Consider the following 23,207-nt stretch of genomic DNA (forward strand, 5'->3'; position numbering starts at 1 on the left):
GTTTCTGTAGGAAACACCAAAGTTTCAACAGTCCATTGTGCTGTGAATATGTTAATGGTATTAGTAGTAAATACATGTGCAGGCGGGAGGGAAAGCAGCCTGGTATGGCCCAGCCTCATCCAATCTTGGTGACTAAGCAAAGTCAGCACTTGGAAGGGCAACCACCAAGGAAGACTCTGCAGAGGAAAGAAGCAGCAAAGCACCTCTGCTTCTCACTTACCTTGAACATCCTTTGCTGGGGTAACCGTAAGTCAGCTATGATTGGATGGCACTTTGCACCACCCTCACACACGTGTGTGTATCTTCAAACATTCATGCCTGGGACCATTTAGTCAAACACATATATACAGAAGTTTGAAGATGCATGTACATGTATATATTATGTCCCTATTAGGGGTGTGCATTCAGCATCAACTGAACAACAAAAAAAGATCAGCCTCAAGGGTTTGACCAGGTGGGCAACAGTACACCCTCATTTTTAAGTAACCCTTAGGTCCCAGTATTTCCACCCATATTGCTTCTGTTGGGGAGTTAATTCCCCTGATGTTCTCTAACTTATTCGATTCTATGCCCTCTTTGATGTACAACAAAGCACCTCCCCTAACCCATCCCTCCCTGTCCTGCCTATATAGCTTATACCCAGGGATGACTGTATCCCATAGATTTATCCCATTCTACCATATTTCTGAGATACCTACCATATTTAAATTGTCACTGAACATCAAGCACTCCAGCTCCCTCATCTTGGCTCAGCGACTTCTAGCATTGACATACAGACATCTATAATGTGTTTCCCTCTCTAGTAACCCTCGCCTCCCTTGACCCCTTAGTTGCCATACATGTCCCTCAAACGTCATCCTACCCTTATTCCCAAGTTCTATTATGCTCTTATCAATGTTACCCTGAGTGTTTATGCAATCATCCCTTTGGACTGACTTGTCCTGAACTGGTGGCTCACCACCTCCTGTCAACTTTCCCCCTGGGATTAGTTGAAAAGCTGCTCTGCCACCTTTTTGATATTAATCACCAGTAGCCTGCTATTTTTTTTTAATGTCAGTCAGATAAGTCTTCATTTACCCCACTATCAGCTGTTAGCAATTATTTTCTATAGGTAGAGGTGGTCTATCTACAGCCCATAAGAAACAATGCTCCCATTATTTCCAGCAGCCAGTAGACCTGGCCTCTGTCTACTCCACTATCAGCTGTTGGGTGGGGCTTCTCTTTCCTTTAAAATTTAAAGGGATGCAGATGCCATCTAAGAGCTATTTGTTGCGGCCAGCTTCCCCTCACTCCTTCCTTCTCTGTTCCTATTTCTTGGGGGGGGGTGCAATTTGAAAACCTGTCCTGAATTTTTGGAACTGGAAAACAGCACAAACACCCAATCCCATTGCAGCAAATTAAAAGCAATTTTGGCATAACAAAAGGTATGCCTTCCTCAAAATCCAGATCTGAAACTAACATTTTTTTTAACTGCACACCCCTAGGGGCATTTTCTAAACAGAGAAGTCAGCAGGTATTAATACCAAAGTGGATTACCTCAACAGACATCTTTATAGACAATATTCCTAGTTTCTGCCAACCATTCTACTCTCTCAGGGTAAGGAGAGGTGGGCTAGAGTTTAGCTGTCCTTGCCCTCACACTCCATTTTAATTTAAAATCCCGCCCCCCACTGCCTGAGGATGCCAGGAAAGTAGGTAAACATCCCATATCAATGTTTTCTCATGTTCATAGTATAAAACGTTTTATTGTCTATAAAATGGGATGCATCCTCTCTGTATGAAACTTGGCAGGAAAGACCTCTTTGGGAATATGTGCCACTCCTAAAAATGTCATCCCAGCTGAATGGAAAACAAAAAATATTAGTCAGAAACATTTCCCATCGAAATGAATACACTGTTAGAAACATTTCCCATTGAAATCCATACAATACAAAATATATTTAAAAGGTGTACTAATACAGAAATAAACTCTGGTGTATGGTGTATGGAGACCCATGGTCTCCAACTCACACCTCACCAAGGAAGATCAAGTCACTCAGGCTCTCTCTAAAGCTCCTTGTTTGAAATGTCTGAAGTTGACTCTGATAAAACAAAATAAAGCCATACCAGCCATTGATTTCTGTTTGTAGAGTCTGATGCTTCAACAGCAGAATCCATGGAAAACAGGGGGAGCAAGGAAGGGCTCAAGGGCCAACGACCTGCAGTAATACTCTTAAAGTAGGTAACTCTAAGAAAGTCTAGAGCAGGGGTGTCAGACTCATTTGTTATGAGGGCCGGATCTGACATAAATGAGTGAGATAAAATGTAATGTCAGGTGGTGAAGATATAAACTTTAAAAAGGACACAAACACAACTTTTTTAAAAAAAACTTAAAATAAATACATGCTTAAAACATCAGCTCTGTAAGCTGCAAACCTACTTTTGATTTATTGACATTCACCACAGAAATCTCATGCTCAGAGTTCTGAGTTCTGACCCAGGTTAAAACATGAAATGGCTGAGTGATTAAGAGAGTCTGGTGAAGCAAGCTATGATGCAGCAGCAGAACTGGAAGCAGGAGATGGCCAGTTCCACTGCGGGCCTGATGGAAGTCCTCCGGGGGCCTGATCCAGCCCCCAGGCCGCTTGTTTGACACCCCTGGTCTAGAGCTCTCAGTCCAATCTAAGAACAAGAGCTCAAGACTTGCACATCATACAGCTACTAAAACGTCATTATGTTAGTTTAACTGAGATAAATGCCAGAAGGGGAAGGACTTTTTCCTAGCATGAACCTCTGCAATACCTCAAAGGTCACAGCCTGGTCTAGCTGCAGCTCCCAAGATCCTCCTGAGTCCCTTCCCACATGATCCTTTGGCTGATGGGATGGGACATATCTCATGATTGGTAGTGGACAGAAGGCCTCTTGGGAACCCTATGAACACCCCCTTGGAATCCAAGGTAGAAGAAAGATGGGATGTGAATGTAACAGATCATTAATAGAGCCTCTTTGCAAAAGCAACAATTTTTTGGGCTTTTGATAGAATTTTATTTTCAACAAGTTGCTGCAAATGTTGTCCTTACAAATCCAGTCAAGATAACCTTCTGTTCATGCCAAGGAAAACAATATAATATTTTCACCAGCCAACTGAATTGGGGGGGGGGGGAATTGAAATAAATCAAGCCTTTTTGAAACATGCAGCCTTTTAAGATATAAGATTACCTCTGAATGGCTCCCTCCCCTTCAGAACACCAAGAAAATCCACTTTAAATAAAGGTTTGATCTTTTTTTTAAAAAAATCAATTATTTAAAAACCTAGGTTGAAATTTTTACTGCTTCTACAGAAAAGTATCGTGTTTTGAAATGAAAATCTTAATGGCACAATAGAAGAAGAATGTTACCAGAAGAAATGCATGAAAGGAAGCAAAGATTTGCTAGACATTCTAGTTTGATCCCAACATTCCCTTCACTCCCTTGAACCTTCACTCATCTATGACAAAACAATTTATAAATTCCACATTTTTCCTAAGACACATGCATTATTTTGTTGTCTTTAATATTTTGTCTATGAGAAAATAAATCAAGATATTTATAGTAAACATGAATACCGAATGCAAGTAATACGTTTTAGGTTGTATTATTAACTTTCATTCTTTCTGGCATAATCTTGAATGTCAATACCTTCAGTAATGCCTGGAGCAACAGAGAGTACTTTACATGAAACATGATGAATTCTGTAGTCATAAACAAAAAGCTGCCCAATGGGTATGACCTAGATCTATCAATATGTACGATATGGTTCTGGTCTTATAGACCTGGGTACAGGGGGATTGGGTTATACATCCCTGTAGGGGTCCGTTCAGACGGCTCTTTAGATCCATGCAAGGCACGATTGCCTCACGGATCTAAAGGTAATGTCAAGACAGAAACATCTGGGAAATGTCCCTCTTCCGTGGGTATCCCGTTTTGCCGTGCTTCGGAGCCGTACTTAAAAGATACCACTTTAAATATGGGGTTTTCAGTTACCTGCAGGACAACTGTGGACTTTCACCCGTCTGATCATTCCACCAGTGCACAAAACTCCCATCGGGGAGGTCTGACGTCAGACCATCCCGAGTGGGCGCCATTAAAAAAAATCTTTACACATGCGCAGGTCAACAAGGATGCGCTGTCAAGTCTATGTGCATGCGCAGAAAGTTTTCTTTTTAAAAAACCCCACTACACGCCTCCTTCAACAAGGACGTGCCGTGATGCCTATGCGCATGCACAATTTTTTTTTAAAAAAAACCCCACCCTGCACGCTTTTTTCAGTGGATGCTGTCTAGACAATCCAGAACAGAGACAGTGCGCGGTAAGGTGATTCACCAGGGGGATGTCTACGATGGATTAAAAAGATCGGGATCAAATTCAAACTGGCATAATGACGGGATTAGCTGCTCGTCTGAACGCACCCACAGGCTTCTAACACTAGGTTCTAGCACCTTATCTCCATTGTCACAAGAAACACAAGTCTTACAGAGAGACTGTGTTCCTCAAGAATGCTACTGTAGCTGCAGTACAAGATGACTAAGCAGTCACCTGACTTGAGGGTTCAGTTTGGCTCCACCAAGGCTTCCTCAGAGCATGAACTTCAGCCTGGGCAACCTGTCATGCTGCAGAAACCTATGCTCCTGCACACTGTTGCCTTTGGAACTGACCCTTCTGCCTGTTTGCTTTTTGACCTTCTGAACTTCAGCTGCTGCTTTTGGAACTCACCCTCTTGTCTTGCCAACTAATTTAATCCTTTTGACCCTTCTGCCTGTTTGCTTTTTGACCTTCTGAACTTCAGCTGCTGCTTTTGGAACTCACCCTCTTGTCTTGCCAACTAATTTAATCCTTTTGACCCTTCTGGAAAGATGACTGGCAAAAATGTCATGATTACTTTTGATCTCAGAATCAGTGATTTGTCCAAAGCTAATCTATCTGTTTATGGATAAGCAGGAAGTTCAACCTAGGCCTCAGTTCAACAGAGCCAGGGGGAGCACTTACAGTAAAATATATAGGGGGAAGCAAACAAGGATGGGGGCTTATTCACTTAGGGAGAAGCAACATATTCTTAGGCTCTTAATTTTTTAAAAGCAGATAGATACGTAGGATAGAAACCAGCCTCAATGCTAACATTGAGAAATGTATTGAGAAACCTCCATCACAGGTAAGGCATCCTGGGAATTTAGTTCCAGCTTTTTAGGAGAAAAATGAGTTTAAAATGTTTGAACAAATACATTTATCTACTATCTGAGTGTTTGATGTCTACTAGCATTTTAATCAGGACAGCAGGAAACATACTGCTCACTACCATCAGATGTTATGCTGTAACACTAGCCTTACTGAAACTCTTTTTGCTTCCTTCAGAATTCTCCACGTTTCATCTAAGAAACCAGTTTATTTAAATTTTGCTTCAAGTAAGAAAAAAAATTCTCAAGCAATTCTATTTATGTTCTTCCAGCTCACAGTATTTCCCATTGCCTGCAATTCAGTGCATGGTAGCAGACCTGCACAGCCAGCTTGGCATGTACTAGGCCCACCCCTCACGGTTTTTGTTTGTAGGGATGAGTGGATTTCCTCAAACATGTTCTATTATTGATTTAGAAGTTCACACTGCATTGTGTTCTACTTCTGCTCATTTTTGTTTTAATTAAAAGCATTTCTAAAACTACTTTTACAATTGGAGAACATCTAGTTTGCCATGACATTAGTTCTTTGCTTCATTCTGTAGAATCAGTTTGCATGTGTGCATTGATAAAACACTACAAAAAAGATCTCAGATGTCATTGTATGTAAGATTTCATGAAGTTTCTTTTCCTAATCTATGCACATACTCCTATACAAAAAGGACCTCAATATGATCATACATTTGATCACATTAAGACCAATTTCTTATAGTGTTTTGTAAAATACCTACGGGCGGGGCTCTTTTTGTAGCAGGAACTCCTTTGCATATTAGGTGAAACAACCCGTAATGCAGCCAATCCTCCAAGAGCTTACAGAGCTCTTCTTACAGGGGCTACTGTAAGCTCTTGGAGGATTGGCTACATTAGGGGTGTGTCGCCTAATGTGCAAAGGAGTTCCTGCTACAAAAACAGCCCTGCCTACGGGTAACACAAAGTAGGGGGAAAGACATGAGCAAAACCCGGCAACGCAGTATGAACACCGTGTACCACAAAATCCAGAAATTAAAAAAAAAATGGAGAATGCCTTCAGAAATAAACTACACAATTTGGAACTACAGCATCTAAGGTGAGACTGAGATGAGGAGAAGCACCCACATATTTTCACTATAACCACTTGATGGTTGTGAGAACTTGTCTAATCAATATGCAATTATATGGCAGGAAGGATTTGAGTTTCACATTTTATTTGTCATTAGTTTTCTTCTTTAAACAAATATCTATATATATGTACAGATCTCATGATTGCAAGGCAGGACTTTTCAAGGACAGGAGGAAAGGGTTGGGAGAAGGTGATGGGGAATCCAACCTCCCTTTCATCTCTGTTCTGTCCACCCGCCTCCACCAACTCTTCTGCAACCTCCCTTCCCAGTTCTTCCCCCCCAGCACTCAATTAGCTCTTGTTTTGTCATTCCCAATACTCTTCTGGCCTTTTGCCCCATCCCAGCCACTTACCATTTCTGAAACTTCCTCTGTCCCATATTACATTGTATTAACACTCTAAACACCGTCCTTCCCTGATCTCCTCCCCATGGACTAAGGACAGAGTTTTTCATTCCTTCCCTGAATGAATAGTTGGCATTTATGTAGAAGATACAGTCAGGGATATCATTGGTGGGAGACTAAATCCCTGTCCCTGTCAGTTCTGTTTCTTGGTTGCTTTAAAGCACGTTGATAACTGGCATCCATCTATCTTATATCTATATGCATAGTGCACAAACAATGAATATCTCCTTTTTAAAAAGCCAGTGCACTTTTACATGACTTTTTCTTTAAAGATTTTGTTTAATTAAAAAAACCCAAAGGTTTTATTTATTCCATGCTTCCAACAGCTACATTTTTCAGACCGCCCACTAACAGAGAACTTTGGAACCCTAACAAATCCATCAAGATTCCTACGACAAACCTTATTTTAAAATGCATCCTTATTCTGTCATCTACTGGCAGTGTGCTTTCTAGTCATGTTTTCTGCCAGTCTTTACCAGTTTGCCAATTACACAAGCTGCTTCCTAGACATCAGACAAAAATTCCACAAGACTGCTGTGCAAGCGCACCCTAATTAACCATCAGCTTAATTAGACAATTTACTGTGTAATTAGCAGGCAATTAGTCAACACCTCTCAGATCTTATTGACTGCTGTGACAGCCTTCTCTACTCTGCACATTCCAATACACAACCACCACTCTGTTTCTAGCACTCTCAAATCCCTGTACTACACATTTCCGGGCAAAGAGCAGGGAACAACATTATATAACACATGAGGTGGGGGGGAAATCAATGTGTGGTTTGTCCATGTATTGAAGTTTTTGCTGGCTTAAATTGTTCAGTGCAAAAAGACTAGCTGCTGGGGGGTGGGGACGACACCCTGAATGTCTTTTTCTGTTTAAGTCACCATTGCCTATGTTCTACAGCCCTATCCTGAACCCAAGGTAAATCCACATTATGCTACCAAAATAACTGTGCTAATTATACTCGTATCCATGCACTTGCTCCCCCCCCCCTTAATGTTTGGCTTCTGGGAGACACCTTTTCAAAAGATTTTGATTGTTGGGGGGGAGAGCACAGAAAAGGAAAATGTTTACAAAGATAAATGGAAGGGGAAGGGGGGGAAAACCTTAAAACGTCTTCCAAACTTTTCTTCATAACTTGGAAATTTGGGCTTCAATAGGATTTCTATATATGCTAGGGTTCTTGCACATGCAGAAGTGTGGGAAAACTTCCCACTAGTCCCTTATGTTAAGTTAAACATTCTGAACAAGCTTTCCATTTGTGCAAGATATTACACAAGCAATTTCTGGGCACTGTAAGATAAAGGTAGGAAAACAAGCAGGACTGCAATAACTCTCTTTGTTTCTGTTTGGATATTGGTGGATCCAAGCCTGGATCTGCTTTGTTTTTATACAACAAATTCTATGATTGATAGCAGATTCTATGTTTGTGAAGCATGTTGTAAAAAATGGCAAAAATGCCATCCTATCCAGCTGAATTATAATACAGCAAAGATTACACAGCTGTTATTAGTTATTTGGCTATTTCTGAATAAACAGAAACCATTTACAATAGCAAAATACAGATAAAAAGTTTTCAGAAGTTGCTAAATCTTCACTTATATATTAATCATACTTTGCAGGTATGTGTGAATTACCATTTTGGTTGATCTTTATAAATTGTGGTGTGTACAGTTCTCAACTTGGACTTATACACACAAATCACACACGCACACAAATGGGTAGCAAAGAGTCTGTGTCTGTCTTCTTGCAAACTCTTGCTTAAACAACAATTGTAGTTGTGGAATGAAAGTTGATGGGAAGTGTTACTTCAAATAGTTCACATCATTCCGTTATCGAGGATTTTTTAAAGCCTAGATTACTTCTCACTGTAATGAAAACTTATTAAACCCACCAATTTGAAATATATGTTTCCTATCCTAAAATATTTATTTTTTTCTACTACTATGCAAACTGTGCTGTCCCATAACTAAGTCTGGACAATTTTATTTCTCATTAGTCAATTAACATGATTTTAAAAACAAAACAAAAAAACTTTCAGAATCCAGTGATAATGGCAGATTATATATACTCTGAGGTAAATCTAAATTCTGTGCTTCAAAAATCAATACAGTGACTTCTGTCCATTTCCTTTTCAACCTGTAAGCACTAAGAAACTTACAGTGATTTACTAGTTCTTCTGGACTTCCTTTTCATAATAAAGTCTGCAATTCTGCATTGAGTAGATATAATTTAGAGTTAGAACAGATATGGATTGATGTCAGGAGCGGGCAACCAAAACTCAATAAAGTCCAATCATTAGTCCTAACAGTAGGAAACCTTCACAACACCATGAACACCCTTTATGTAAAGAAATAAAAATATCTAACTGTAAGGAAGGCTTAAGGTAAAAAGGTGTATGTAAGGGAGAAACAATTGGACATCAAACTGGGAACGTCCTTTAGTAGAAATTTTAAGGCTTTGTTCTGTAGTTTTTTTAACAAGTCTTCCCTTTGCAACTCAAATAGAGATGGAAAGACCAACCGGGATTCAGCTCTCAACACTGGTGGATTCAAGTTAAGATTTAATTTAAAACGGCTTCCGGTCTAGCTAAGATGGAGGACTGAAGCGTTTCGCAATCGTGCGAAGCGAGCGACGGCCACTTTTGACAGTTTGGGCAATATACAGCCCAACGCATCACTCCCCAGCGAGGGGGGGGGACAAGCAGGCAGCAGCGCCCTAGAGGGAGTGTGAGGTTGGCGTAATCCAGCTTCGGAAGAAGCTGAATTGGGCTTTGACCTCCTCCCACGAAGAAGGCAAGTGCCAAGCAACTCTATAGTGGCCGATCGAGCCGGATTACCGGCATAAATTCTTCGTCAGCAGACTTCTTTGAAGAAGGACAACAACTGTGAGTTAAAAGAAACAATGCGAAACCCGTTTTGAACGTGCTAGATAACAAAAACGTGCCGCTTACCTGAACTGAGTTTGGAGTCAATTTGAATTAAGCGGTTGAGCGGAAAATGAATAGTAAATCCCAGAAATCCGATTCCGGAGAGAAAAAAGTTGATTGAAGCCTTTAAAAACTGTAAAAACGCTTATTGTTTAACATTCCTGTGGTGAAGATGGAGCCGTGTGCGCAACTGTAAAATCGAAACTCACGAACAATAGCGTGGGAAGAGCAGGCTGGTGTCACAAAGAAAGAGGTCCGTGTGAAACATCCAGGAAGTTGAATTCCTAGACGGGCATTAGCGAAAGGAAGACAGTGGAACTTTTAAAGGTGCCGGACCGGAAGTGAGTTGTATGCGGAAGGAAGGGCCTGCAAAGTATCAATTTGACCTACTCTACATGAAATTACCATAGAGAAGTTGCGCCCGACATTTTGAGGAGGACTTCAACTAAATTTGCTTTTTTAATATATTTCTAAGGGTCTTTGGAAAGCGTAAACAGAGAGGCATGGAGGACTAAATCTTATCATCTAGAAGAGTGCTTTATTTTGCGAATCTGTGAATTGGAAAGAAATCGCCAAGACGGAGACCAGGAGAGGCAAGAAAAGAGCCGACTCAGACCCAGAACTTAAACCAGACTCATCTGAGATTCAGAGGCATTAAGGAAACAGAGAATGAGAACTTAAAAGAAAAAATGATGGAAGTGATAACGGCTTTTCTGGGCGAGGAGGAAGGGTCAATGGACTCAGACTTTGATTTGATTTATAGAGTGAACTCCAGAATTGCAGAAAAGAAGAATTTACCAAGGGATGTAATTGTACAATTTGTAACAAGATCAATAACAGAGGAGATATTCAAGAAGCAATTCAACGTCCCTTTTGTAATAGAGGGAAACAAAATTATGGTGATGAGAGAACTCCCAAGAACAATACTGCAAGACAGGAAAAGGTATAAATCCTTGGCGGACAAACTCAGAGCTTTGAGCATCAGATATAGATGGGAGATTCCACAAGGTTTATCCTTTACGTATCAAGGTGGGAGGATTCAGATCAGATCGATGATGGACTTTTATAAATTTAAGGCGGACAATGCGGACGTCTTTGGAGAACTTTAAAATAAAACGCATAATGGAGTACAAATTGTTGTCATGGAATGTTAATGGATTAAATTCACCAAACAAGAGGAAAAGAATCAATCATTGGATACAGAAACAGAAATGCAACGTGATATGCTTGCAAGAAACACATATTAGAAAACAGGATATAAAATATTTAAAGAATGCTTTATTTGGAATTGAATTTTGTTCTGCGGCCTCAAACAAGAAAAAAGGAGTTGTGACATATGTGAAGAAGGAGTTACAACCTACAGAAATTTTTAAGGACATAGATGGCAGATACGTGGGTGTGGAATTAATGATTCAGCAGAAAAAAACATTGTTGATCAACGTGTACGCACCCAATGGAGCAAAGGAAAAATTTTTTAAGGATATAACTGACCAATTACAACAATTGACTTATGAGCAAGTTATTATGGCCGGAGACTTTAATGGGACAATAGATCGTCTAGACAGAAAACCACAAAAGGACAACGAATTCAGCGGAAAATTGCCAAAGAATTTTTTTGAATTAGTTAAGCAAGAAAAATTAGAAGATGTTTGGAGGAAATGGAACCCGATGCAGAAAGACTTTACTTTTTATTCCAATAGACATTGCTCTTTTTCCAGAATTGATATGATTTGGATGTCTGAAGAATTATCAATGAAAACACATAAGACTGAAATTTTGCCAAGATGTAATTCAGATCACAATCCGGTGGTATGGAGTTCCACAGAAAGGAAAAAACCCTTTCTGTGGAGGATTAATGAAGACTTGTTGGATAAGAAAACGGTAATTGAGATGTTAAAGGAAGAAACGAAACAATTCTTTCAACAAAATTTAAATAAAGAAACACCGATACAGATTGTATGGGATGCTTATAAAGCGGTGATGAGAGGAATTCTCATCTCGCAAAACGTGAAGCAAAAAAAGGAAAAACTTCAAAAACAAACAGAAGTGTTAGAAAAAATTGCTCAGAAAGAAAAGGAATTAAAAAAGAAGCCTGGAAAAAAGCAAATTATTAAAGAATTAAAGTTGCTGAAGGAACAACTGAATGAGACTTGGAATCAGGAAATGTATTGGAATTTAAAGAAGTTACAACAGAAATCTTTTGAAGGGGCGAACAAACCGGGAAAATACTTAGCTTGGCAACTTAAGGCTAGAAGAGAGAGAAGAATGATAACCAAAATAATAGAAGATGGAAAAGAGTTCGTTGATCCTAATGGAATAAAGAGATGTTTCTTCAAGTATTATGCTAAACTATTCCAAACAACTAGAGTTGATCTTGAGAAGATTAAAACATATTTAAAGGAGATTCCACTACCAAAAATAAGTAAGGAATACAAAGATTTATTAAATGGTCCAATTCAAAAAGAAGAAGTGATGAAGGCAATAGAAGAGACAAAGTTGGGGAAGGCGCCTGGGCCGGACGGATTTACAGCGAAATTCTACAAAAAGATGAAAGAAGAAATTTCCCCGGTCCTGGAAGCTTTAACCAACGAAATAAGAGAAAACAAAAAGGTGCCGGACTCATGGAAAGAAGCAATTATTTCTTTGATTCCAAAGGAAGGACAAGATTCAACAAATGTAAAGAACTACAGGCCAATATCTCTTTTGAACAACGATTATAAAATCTTTGCAAAAATTATTGCAGAAAGGGTGAAAAACTATTTACAAACGGTAATTTCTGAAGATCAAGCGGGCTTTTTACCCAAAAGGCAGATTAGAGACAATGTAAGAATAGTAATGGACGCAATTGAATATTATGAAAAGCACCCAGAAAAAGAAGTAGCTTTTCTGTTTGTTGATGCAGAAAAAGCTTTTGACAATCTTAATTGGAATTTTATGCACCAGATGATGGAAAAGATTGAAGCGGGACAACATTTTAGAAATTGTATTGAAGCTATCTATTCTGAACAAAGAGCTAAAATAAATGTGAATAAAGAACTGACAGATAACTTCAAAGTACAGAAAGGAACAAGGCAAGGTTGTCCGTTATCACCGTTATTATTTATCTGGGTATTGGAAATACTTTTACAAAAAATACAGTACGATCAAGAAATAAAGGGCTTGACACATAAAGGACACCAATACAAATATCGAGCATTTGCAGACGATGTAATGTTTATGGTGGAAAACCCAACAGAAAAATTGACATTGCTTTTTCAAAAAATAAAGGAGTTTGGAGAATTGGCCGGCTTTTACGTAAATAAGAATAAAACAAAACTTATATGTAAAAACATGATCAAACAAAAACAAGTGGAACTACAAGAACTGGTACAATGTGAAGTAGTTAAAAAAACAAAATACCTTGGAATTGAATTAACGGCAAAAAATATAGACCTATATAAGAATAATTATGAGAAATTATGGACTAAGCTGACTCAAGATTTTAAGAAATGGGATAAAATGAACTTATCACTGATGGGAAGAATATCAGTTATAAAAATGAATGTCCTACCACGTTTGATGTTCCTGTTCCAAACAATACCAATTCTGCATAAAACGGATTTGTTGGCCAAGTGGCAACAAGAGTTGTCAAAATTTGTTTGGGCAGGCAAGAAACCAAGGATCAAAATGAAAATACTTTGTGATGCCAAAGAAAGAGGAGGTCTACAAATGCCAAATCTTAGACTATATTATGAAGCGGTTTGTCTAACATGGATGGATCAATGGGTGAAGCTTGAAAATGACAGATTGTTGGGGTTGGAAGGGCATGATTGTAGATTTGGCTGGCATGCATATTTATGGTATGACAAGATAAAAATGGACAGTTTTTTTAAACTTCACTTGGTGAGAAAAGCTTTGTATATGGTATGGACAAGATATAAGAAGTACCAGAGTGACTTAAGACCATTGTGGATTGTACCAGTAGAAGTGTTGATATCTTACTCAAGACAGCGAGGTAGAGACTGGTTGCCATATAGAGATTTAATTAAAAAAGAGGGAACAGAGTGGGTAATGAAAAAGCAGAATGAAATTGAATATGAATATGAGTGGTTGAAATATATGCAGATTTATGATCTTTTTAGATCTGACAAAAAAAACTATGGTTTTAGAGAGGAAAAAAATGAAATTGAAAAGGTTTGGGAGAGTGGAGGAGGAAAAAATATTTCTAAAATGTATAAGGTGTTGTTAAAATGGTATACTGAAGATGAAACTGTTAAAGAACAAATGTTAAAATGGGCTATTAATATGAATAAGGAAGTGGCTATGGAAACCTGGGAATATTTGTGGAAAAATTCTATTAAGATCTCGACATGTACTAATGTTAAAGAAAACTGTTATAAGATGATGTATAGGTGGTACATGACACCTAAGAAAATTGCAAATATGAATCAAAATATGTCAAACAAATGTTGGAAATGTAAGAGGCATGAGGGCTCATTTTATCATATGTGGTGGACTTGTGAGAAAGCTGTAGACTTTTGGACAAAAGTCCACAATGAAGTGCAAAAAATATTGAAATGTTCTTTTAAAAAAGCACCGGAAATTCTGCTTTTGGGACTTAAAATGGAAGAAGTCAATACGACTAAAAAGACTTTACTCTGGTACCTGATAGTGACAGCGAGAATGATTTATGCTCAGTTTTGGAAGACAGAAAAGGTACCAGAGGTTGAAGAATGGATACAAAAAGTTCTGTTCATGGCACAAATGGATAAGATTACAAAAAAACTGAATAACAAAGAAGACGATGAGTTTTTTGGAGAATGGAATGACTTTAAAATTTATCTGGAAAAGAACTGGGATGTGAAACAAAACTTAATATGTTTAGATCAATATTAAGTCAAATGATGTTATCTTTAGATTGTAATGATGAGAAACTGATATTGTTGATGATATGAAGTAATTTGGAGCAGGGGTGGAAGCATTGTGGGAAGCCATTGGAGGGAGGGGAGGAACTGGGAATGGGGTAGACAATTGATAGAATGAAAAGTTTTATATGTTGTATTCCTGAGAAAATAAAAAATTTGTTTACCAAAAAAAAAAAGATTTAATTTAAAACAGGGTTTGTCAACTATCCAACTCCAATTATCCTTAGCAAGCTGAACATATATAAGCATGGTTATGTGTCCCACTGCCCAGCTCTAACGAATTAAAAAAAATATATCTTGGTAGTACCTATCAGGGGCATCCCTAGTTGAATCCAAATAATGAGGCAGGAGCTGAAGGTGATCTTTTATTCACTAAAGAAGTTTTTGGATATATATGCCTGGTACAACCTCATGGTATGAATCCAAGCCAAGAAAAATAAAATTGTTTTCAAAAGTTGAAAATGTCAAGGACATCCTACCCTGATTACATTTTTTGACTTTGTAATTAATGCCCTGGCTAATAACTAACTGGATAATTTGTTAGACAGACTGACAGCCAGGCAGGGAAGAAAGTTTGTTCAATTTGTACAATTGAGTGGTCCCTGAGAAAACATATGGCCTAAACCTATTGGAAGTGATACAACACTGATTTCTTCATTGAGATTTCCTGGCTATGTTTATTAGCCATTACAATAGAATGAGCTTTGAAATATAAATTGTCAGATCCTTCTGATACATGCCTGCTGGGTGTGTGTGCTTTCTTCTGGAGTAAGGAGCCTTCCCCCTGACGCTAAAGGCTCTTTTGAGGATGGAAGAGCCTCTCCATCAGGTGAAGCCTCTTTCCACTGGACCAAAACACCTATGCTAGTGGAATTGATCAATGGGATCCAACTCATAAGCTTGCAACCCAGTACCTCCTTTACAAGCAATATAAGGGAAGTAAGGCTTGAAAGAACTGCCAGCAATGGTAGCATTCAGAAACAGATGCAAAGAAGAATCAAATTTACATTTCAGACTTAAATAAGATAATATGATGTGTATGAAGTTTGACTTCCAATGTGCAGTCAGAGTGTCACAAGTTTGCCCTGTCATTGCCCCATAGTTGGCTTCCCACCCAAGCCAATGAGTGTAATTAGAGGCACATACCAATAAATAAACATTTCATCATACTGATTCAGTGGTCATACTGATTCCACCTTTCCTCCGTGCTGTTGGAGAGATTGCATGTCCTTTGCTCCAGACTGGCCAACGGAACCACAAACCTTGGACAGGTTTGTCTTGAGTAGTCAGCTAGTTAGGTTTGTTGTTTTCTTGCATTTTTCTGTGCTGAACTGTGTATCCACCTTTTTTTCTTTTAACTGTTTGCCTTTGTAAATAAAATTTTATTTATTATAATTGTGGAGTGAGTTTACTGGACCAAACCCACATAAGCCTTAGCTATGTTACCATACCCTTGGTGCCCTATTGTCATATAGTTGTTCTGCAAGTATAACCCATTGTTTAGACTGTATAATCTGTTACAAATTACAGTGCCTTCTGAGGACCCCCCTCCCCCCCACACACACATACAGTCAATTTGCTGTTTTCTCCTGCAGGTTTTGTGTGTGTGTGTTTTAGGTTATAGTTAACTCATGTTTCTTTTAATAGCTGTTTTTAATTATTATTGGTGTTTTATGCCTAGAAAATATCCTTGACAACTACCTCATCCAAAAAAGTCTATAAATAGTACAGCAAAGAAATAATTGCATAACTGAAAGCACAGATGTAACTGTGCTCTATTTCACATCTTGTTAAGTATTACAAAGCAACTGCCCTCTCCAAATCTAAAGTTAAAATTGAATACAGGTTTCCATTTAGCATACTGATACTTTCCTGGGGGAAAGCACCTTGATCACATGGGGAAAAATCTGGATGCTGAAAAAAGAGCACAAAAAAACAACCAGAAATGCATGAGAATGGTCTACCATCTCTTGGTTCTTCTCAGTAACATTTATTTTTTCTTTATACTTTTGACAATGAGAGTAAAGAAGTGTGCCAGTAGATTAGTTTCTTTTATTAAAATAACTGAGGAAGTTCCATGCTGGAGTTCTGAGGTCCAGAAGAGACTGCTGTGTGATTTGATTGCCAATATGTGACAAACTTGATGGTTATAATTGGTTCAAACACCACAACAAATTATGGCTTATGTGAACAAGACCTGAAGAAACATTGGGTTTACTCACAGAGTACCTCATTGCTTTCCCCTCCCCAAATACATTATGTGAGCTAATTGGTAACTTCTACTTTCATGGCAAGTGGAAGTTGGAACCAGAAGACTATGGATTGTGCTTGAACTGTAGAACAGGATTACAAACCATGGTTTATTCCGAGTTTAGACTCCTGGTTAGCAATGCAGACCATTGTAAATCTTAAAATTCAGTCATTTGAATGTGGTACAGTGGACTTACATTTTAACTTGCAGTGGAGAGATGTAAGTTTAAATCCTCACCAAGCCATGAAGTTCACCTGGCCAATACTAGCAGGAGAAAAGAGCAAGAGTCCAGTAGCACCTTAAAGACTAACAAAATTTGTGGCAGGGTAGGAGCTTTCATGAGTCACAGCTCACTTCCTCAGTGACTCTTGCTCTTTTCTACTGCTACAGACAAACATGGCTATTCATCATGATCTGACACAAATTTTGTTAGTGTTTAAGGTACTACTGGACTCTTGCTCATTTCTACTGCTATGGACAGAGTAGCAGGGCTACCCATGTTTATCTATGGCCAATACTAGGCAAGACTATTTCATCCTCCTGTGATTCTCAGACAGATTCCGCACATGCCACCCTGAGTTCTTTAAAATAGTGAAACACACAGGTAATAACAGCAACAAAACATATTTCGAGCAGAATTTGGGAATACTGAAATATAAATTGATTGTCAGAAGCTTAAGGGCCAAATTCAGTTCAAAATCATGACTTTTTTTCTTTAAAGTGTCATATCTACAAAAGATTGAGAACCACAAATCCTTTTCCCTCACACAGCTCAACTGAAGTCAATAGAACTACTCAGGAAGAAATTGTCTGAGGATCCTTAGTACAATTCATAAACAACATTTTTCTTTCAAAAAATCAAACATACCTTTCTTGAACAATATAAACCTTTACAAATATAAAAAAAATTATGCCCATTATACCTGTCTCTTATTGCAGTTCCCTCTTTACAAATCCACATTTCAAATTGCATGGAACAGCACAGCATTTATTTGCAAAACAATAAATAATTCAAATCACCGGGCAAAAGCTCAGGGAGGCTGAGATATCTTGTAAAATGCTTGAGTATTTTTTCCCCAGGATTGGTGTTAATAAAAATTGTCTTTGATGTTATTTAGTAGAAAGGCAAACAGTCCTTTTTTTCCATTTGACATTAACAATCTGATCATTTGTCTCTCCAAAGAAAGCCTATGTAGCTTTCATATAGTCTACACAATAAAGCATAGAATATTTCTGTTTACTGAGATATCAACTGGCATTTCACTGCAAGTCAATGGCCTGTCTTGGCTACAGCATACTAGACTTCAATCTGGCATCTACAAATGTCAAGAGTATATACAAAATTATAGGATGAAAATCAAAAGCAGCCTTTAAATTTCCTCTTTTTTCCCCAAGAAAAGGAAACAAAGTTCACCTAAACGTATTTGCTGAGGGGAAAAAAAGATCGGTGCAATATTCTGCTGTCAATCTAGAAAAACAACGAGGGAAACACTGTCAGTAGGACAGGATAATAAAATTCCAAGCAGATGTTCAAGCAGGGCTCTAATTCTCATGCAACTCCCTCGGTAAGCATATACTTAGTTTATCATATGCAAGCTAGGCAAATTGCACTTCATCACCACAACTTGCACTGTAAAATATTCATATTTCATATTCTAACAAAACTCCATAGAACAAACTTTGTTATATTAAAAGAATCCAAGCCCTTCATTTTAATATAAACAGGAGGGAAGCGGGTGGGGGAGATTTCGTGGCTCAAATTCTAACTAGTATATTCTAAATGACTGTGCTGTGACATCGGAAAAAAGATGTGGGTTCGATTCAACCAAATACTGACATTGTGGGGGACAATAGAAGTCACTGTGCTCATGTGCTGCACTTATAATTACAAAGAGAAGTATGTGCCTCCCATTTCTGTCCCTATGGAAACACCACTGGTCTGTAGTATGAATGGGAGTGTCTAATATTATGGAGAAATGCCATTTCTTAGCACAGCTAGCTCATTCAGACAGGCAACGGCTCTATTTGGCAAGCAACTTTGGCAGATACACCACATCGTCCCTGATATAAGTCGTTGCACATCATGTGAGTGCATGCCTACAAGTGACTTGAAGATCTCTCGCAGTGTAGAGCCTGTCTTCAAAACTTAATTGGGTTTTAATCATAACTCTCTCTTTGAAACCCTTGGCAAATATTGTAGCTGGCAGACTTTTTTAAAAAAATTGAGAAATCAGATGAAGTCACTCCACATGTTTATTTCTGCTGGTGAGCCTTAATAAAGGCAACAGCTTCTAGGTTATTGGAAGTGACAGCATCAAAATCAATGCGTGTCACCAGCAGAGTCAAGACAGATGTCTCTGATTAATCAGAATTACATTTTTACCAATGAAGGAAACAGCTAAAATCAAAGCAAATATTCCTGCCATCATTCTTGTGTTTATCCTTGCTGTTGTATCTTTGTAACGGGTTGTATCTTCTGCTTCTGAGAAAGAGCAAGGTGAGACCAACAACACTCTCCAATCAGAAATATAAAAAAGCGGGTTAAGCAGAAGTCTCTTCTACTCTTCAGTATATGAAGCTGCCTTATAGTGAATGAGAACGTTGGTCCATCTGGTACAGTCTCTTCTCAGTGACTCCCCAAGGTCTCAAATAGAGGTTTCTCTGAACCCTGTTTTTAATGGGAGACTGTGAGCATTGAAAAGGGGATTTTGCATGAAAAACAATCTATAAATGCTGACATTTAGCTGACTGTCAGGATTTACTGGTATCTTAGTTTTAGGACATTCTCAAAATTGTCCACGATTTGTATGTGGATTTCAACAATCACCAGATTTTTTAATTTTATTTTTTGTAATTCATCAAACATCTCTTGAGTTCTAATGGGGGGGAAATCACACATTGAAAGAACAATACAAAGTTTATAGAAAAGCCACTATACATTGAAACATTAACAAACTACAATGTACCTATGTTACAGTTCCAATTAGGTACTGACCGTAAATGAATTAAAGGGACTTAAATTCTTTTCAAATGTGATGCTAAATTAAATGGTTATGTAGGACAAACTGTTTTAAATTGGTTTACTATGCAACAAAGGTTCAATTTTGTCAGTCTTCCACCCCAATGTTTTGTCTTTGAATAAGAAAAAATATTATTTCAGCCATAAAAAAATATTGGCTACTCATCCTAAGCAAAGGGGGAAAACTAAGCTGTAGGTGGATCAGATACAGTGCTTAAGAAAGCTTATTTATTTAGCATGACAAATTAATTTAATATAAATAGCCTTCAGAACCTTTCTCATGGATTGCTGCCTTGACGTGGTGAGGGGGCTTGCATGGTTCGATGAGGCTGCAGGATATGCCATGGAGGGCCACCCAGGATGGACAGGCCACAGCGGAGAACTCAGACAAAATACAATCCACTGGAGAAGGAAATGGCAACCCACTCCAGTATCTTTGCCAAGAAAACCCCATGGACAGTAACAAAAGGTTAAAAGATATGACACTGGAAGATGGGCCCCTCAGGTCATAAGGTGTCCAATTCGCTACTGAGGAAGAGCAGAGGGCAAGTACAAGTAACCCCAGAAAGAGTGAAGCGGCTGGGCCAAAGCCGAAAGGACATTTAGTTGTGGATGTGTCTGATGGTGAAAGGAAGGTCTGATGCTGCAAAGAACAATATTGTTTAGGAACCTGGAATGTAAGATCTATGAATCAAGGTAAGCTTTATGTGTTAAAAAATGAGATGGCAAGACTGAACATCGACATCTTAGGAATCAGTGAACTAAAGTGGACAGGAGTGGGCGAATTTAACTGAGAAGACCATTATATCTACTACTGTGGCCAAGAATCCCATAGAAAAAAATGGTGTGGCTTTTACAGTCAACAAGGGAGGGAAAAGGGTAGTAATGGGATACAATCTCAAAAATGACAGAATGATCTCGGTCTGAATCCAAGGCAAACCACTTAACATCGCAGTAATCCTAGTCTATGCCCCAACCACTGATGCAGAAGAGACTGAAGTGGACCGGTTCTGTGAAGACCTACAACATCTCCTAGAACTAACACCCCCCCCCCCCCCAAAAAAGTTGTTCTTATCCTCATAGGGGACTGGAATGCTGAAGTAAGAAGTCAAAAGGTAACTGGAATAATGGATAAGTTTGATCCAGATGCCACTCTCCCCTTTATTTTTTCTTATCCAAGACAATCTAAGGATAGGTCTCTCAACGCAGCGGGCATCTGTCTTACCAAATTTTGTATGCAACATAATAGAATGTGGTTAAATGGCTTGACCGATTTTCCAAATTCTGGAGAGTTCACTTTTGTCTCCAGGCGGGGTTGCAGTGTGATTGATTATGTTTTAATCTCTCCATCTTTGATGCCTTATGTTAAAGACTTTTCTGAGCATATGCGGCTTTTCTCAGTGTATGCAGCTTTTTTAAATCATAAACTGCTGGACTGGATAAAAACAGAATCTATAATTTACCCTGAGCAAGCGGGATTTAGAAATGGAGTCTCAGCCTTAGATCATTGCGTGGTACTGTATCATCTTGCCGATAAATACTCTTCTTATTCAAAGGGTTCCCTTTATGCAGCATTTATGGATCTCAGGGCAGCATTTGATTCAGTCCCCAGATGCCGCCTCTGGGCCAAATTGTCCAAAACATCTCTAGACAAGAGACTTCTTTGGCTGATTTACAAACTGTACGAGAATCCTACTGCACAAATTCGTTGCGGAGTAGATGGGCAACTTACAAATACCATTCATCTCTCTAAAGGTGTTAAGCAAGGATGCTTATTAGCCCCCACGCTTTTTAATCTTTATATAAATGATGTTGTCCCATATATCAAAAAAACAATCTGTCACGCACCCATACTAGCGGGACAGGAAGTTCCTATACTACTTTATGCAGATGATGCAGTGCTGCTATCCAGATCAGAAGTTGGCTTGCGTAAGCTAGTGAATGCTTTTACTGATTACTGTATCCAAGAGGGGCTGATGATCAATTATGAGAAATCAAAAATAATGGTTTTTTCTAACAAACCTTGTTTAAAACAAAGATCATGGAAGGTTAAGGGTGGGGAGATAGAACAAGTGTCTCATTTCAAATATCTGGGGATAGTGTTCAGCTCCAGTTGCCGCTGGAAACATCATATAAGAGCAGCAACTGAAATCGCTAAATTAAATTCTAATGCCCTCCTTAAATTCTATTATTCAAGAGGCGGCCAGTATGTCCCAATGGCCATTGCAGCTTTTAATGCGAAAGTTACTTCACAATTTTTATATGGGGCTGCGATCTGGATTAAAGAAATTTCGGAATTATCAGATCAGATCCTTCTCCAGTTCCTGCGTAAAATTGCAGGAGTCCCTAAATGTGTCGCAGGGACGGCACTTAGAGAAGAATTCGCACAATGCTCCTTTGAGTCAAGAGCCTGGAAGGCAGCCTTTAAATTGAGACTGAAAGTTCTTTATATGACACCTAATGCTCAAGGAGGTCTTCTTTATCTTTTAAAAGGGGATAATTATAAATGTACGTGGGCAAAACATATAGATAACAAGCTGGAGTGGATTGGTCTCGCCCCTACGGGGCTTAATAATTTAAATTATCAAGAAGCGCTAAATTTGATGAGATTGAGGGTGACAAACATTGACCGACTCAGCACTTCAATTCGTGCTAGGCGAGTATGCTCCAACTCTGCCTTAGGGATTGTTCCACCTAAGAAAACTCCCTCATATATGAGCTTCCTTACATCCCCCAGATCTAGATATGTCTTCACGCTTGCAAGGTTGAATGTTTTTCCAACTGTAGAGCTAAGTGGCCGTTTTGCTAAAATACAGTACTCAAATAGATTGTGTAATTGTGGATCAGGTGCAATAGAGACCTTAGATCATCTTATGTTATTTTGCCACCAATGGATTGACCCCAGATCCTGCTGGATTACTCCTATTTTACAAAGATATCACCTCCCTATGGAACCCTGGGTGATAACCATACTATTAGCTGATGAGGACCCTGAAACGACTCGCTTGGTGGCAAAATATCTTTCAATAGTGCTATTTTTAAAGCGGCTTTGAAATGTTATGAGTACCTTTTGTATACAATTTTAAAATTTTAAAACTAATTTCCATAATATCATGGGATTTTATAGAATTCATTGAAGTTTATAAAATGTGGTCTGATGTTACTGATTGAGAGCATGTTTACTAGCTTTTATTGTAAAGGCGTTCTGTCTAAATTTCTTGTAATTTTATGTAATGCACTTTATATTTGTTGTTTGCATGTTTGGCTTAAGACCTCGGGTCAATGAAGCTAATAAATGAAATGGAATGGAAACTTTATAATGGTTAAAGCAAAACAAAACAAAAACAGATTGTATTAGAGGACAAACCCAAACCCCCAACAAAGTTTGCTCCCTGGGTACAAGGTTTTCAAG

General features: G+C 38.6%; 1 protein-coding gene across 1 annotated transcript in view; it reads right to left on the minus strand.

The window, feature by feature from the left end:
* Window positions 1-23,207, minus strand: part of LOC107121000 (dihydropyrimidine dehydrogenase [NADP(+)]-like) — a 633,529-nt gene that overhangs the window by 165,640 nt on the left and 444,682 nt on the right. The gene's annotated exons all lie outside the window — the stretch shown is intronic.

Source organism: Gekko japonicus, unplaced genomic scaffold, assembly GCF_001447785.1.
Source record: "Gekko japonicus isolate JY-2015 unplaced genomic scaffold, Gekko_japonicus_V1.1 scaffold151, whole genome shotgun sequence".
NCBI classification, from domain to species: Eukaryota; Metazoa; Chordata; class Lepidosauria; order Squamata; family Gekkonidae; genus Gekko; species Gekko japonicus.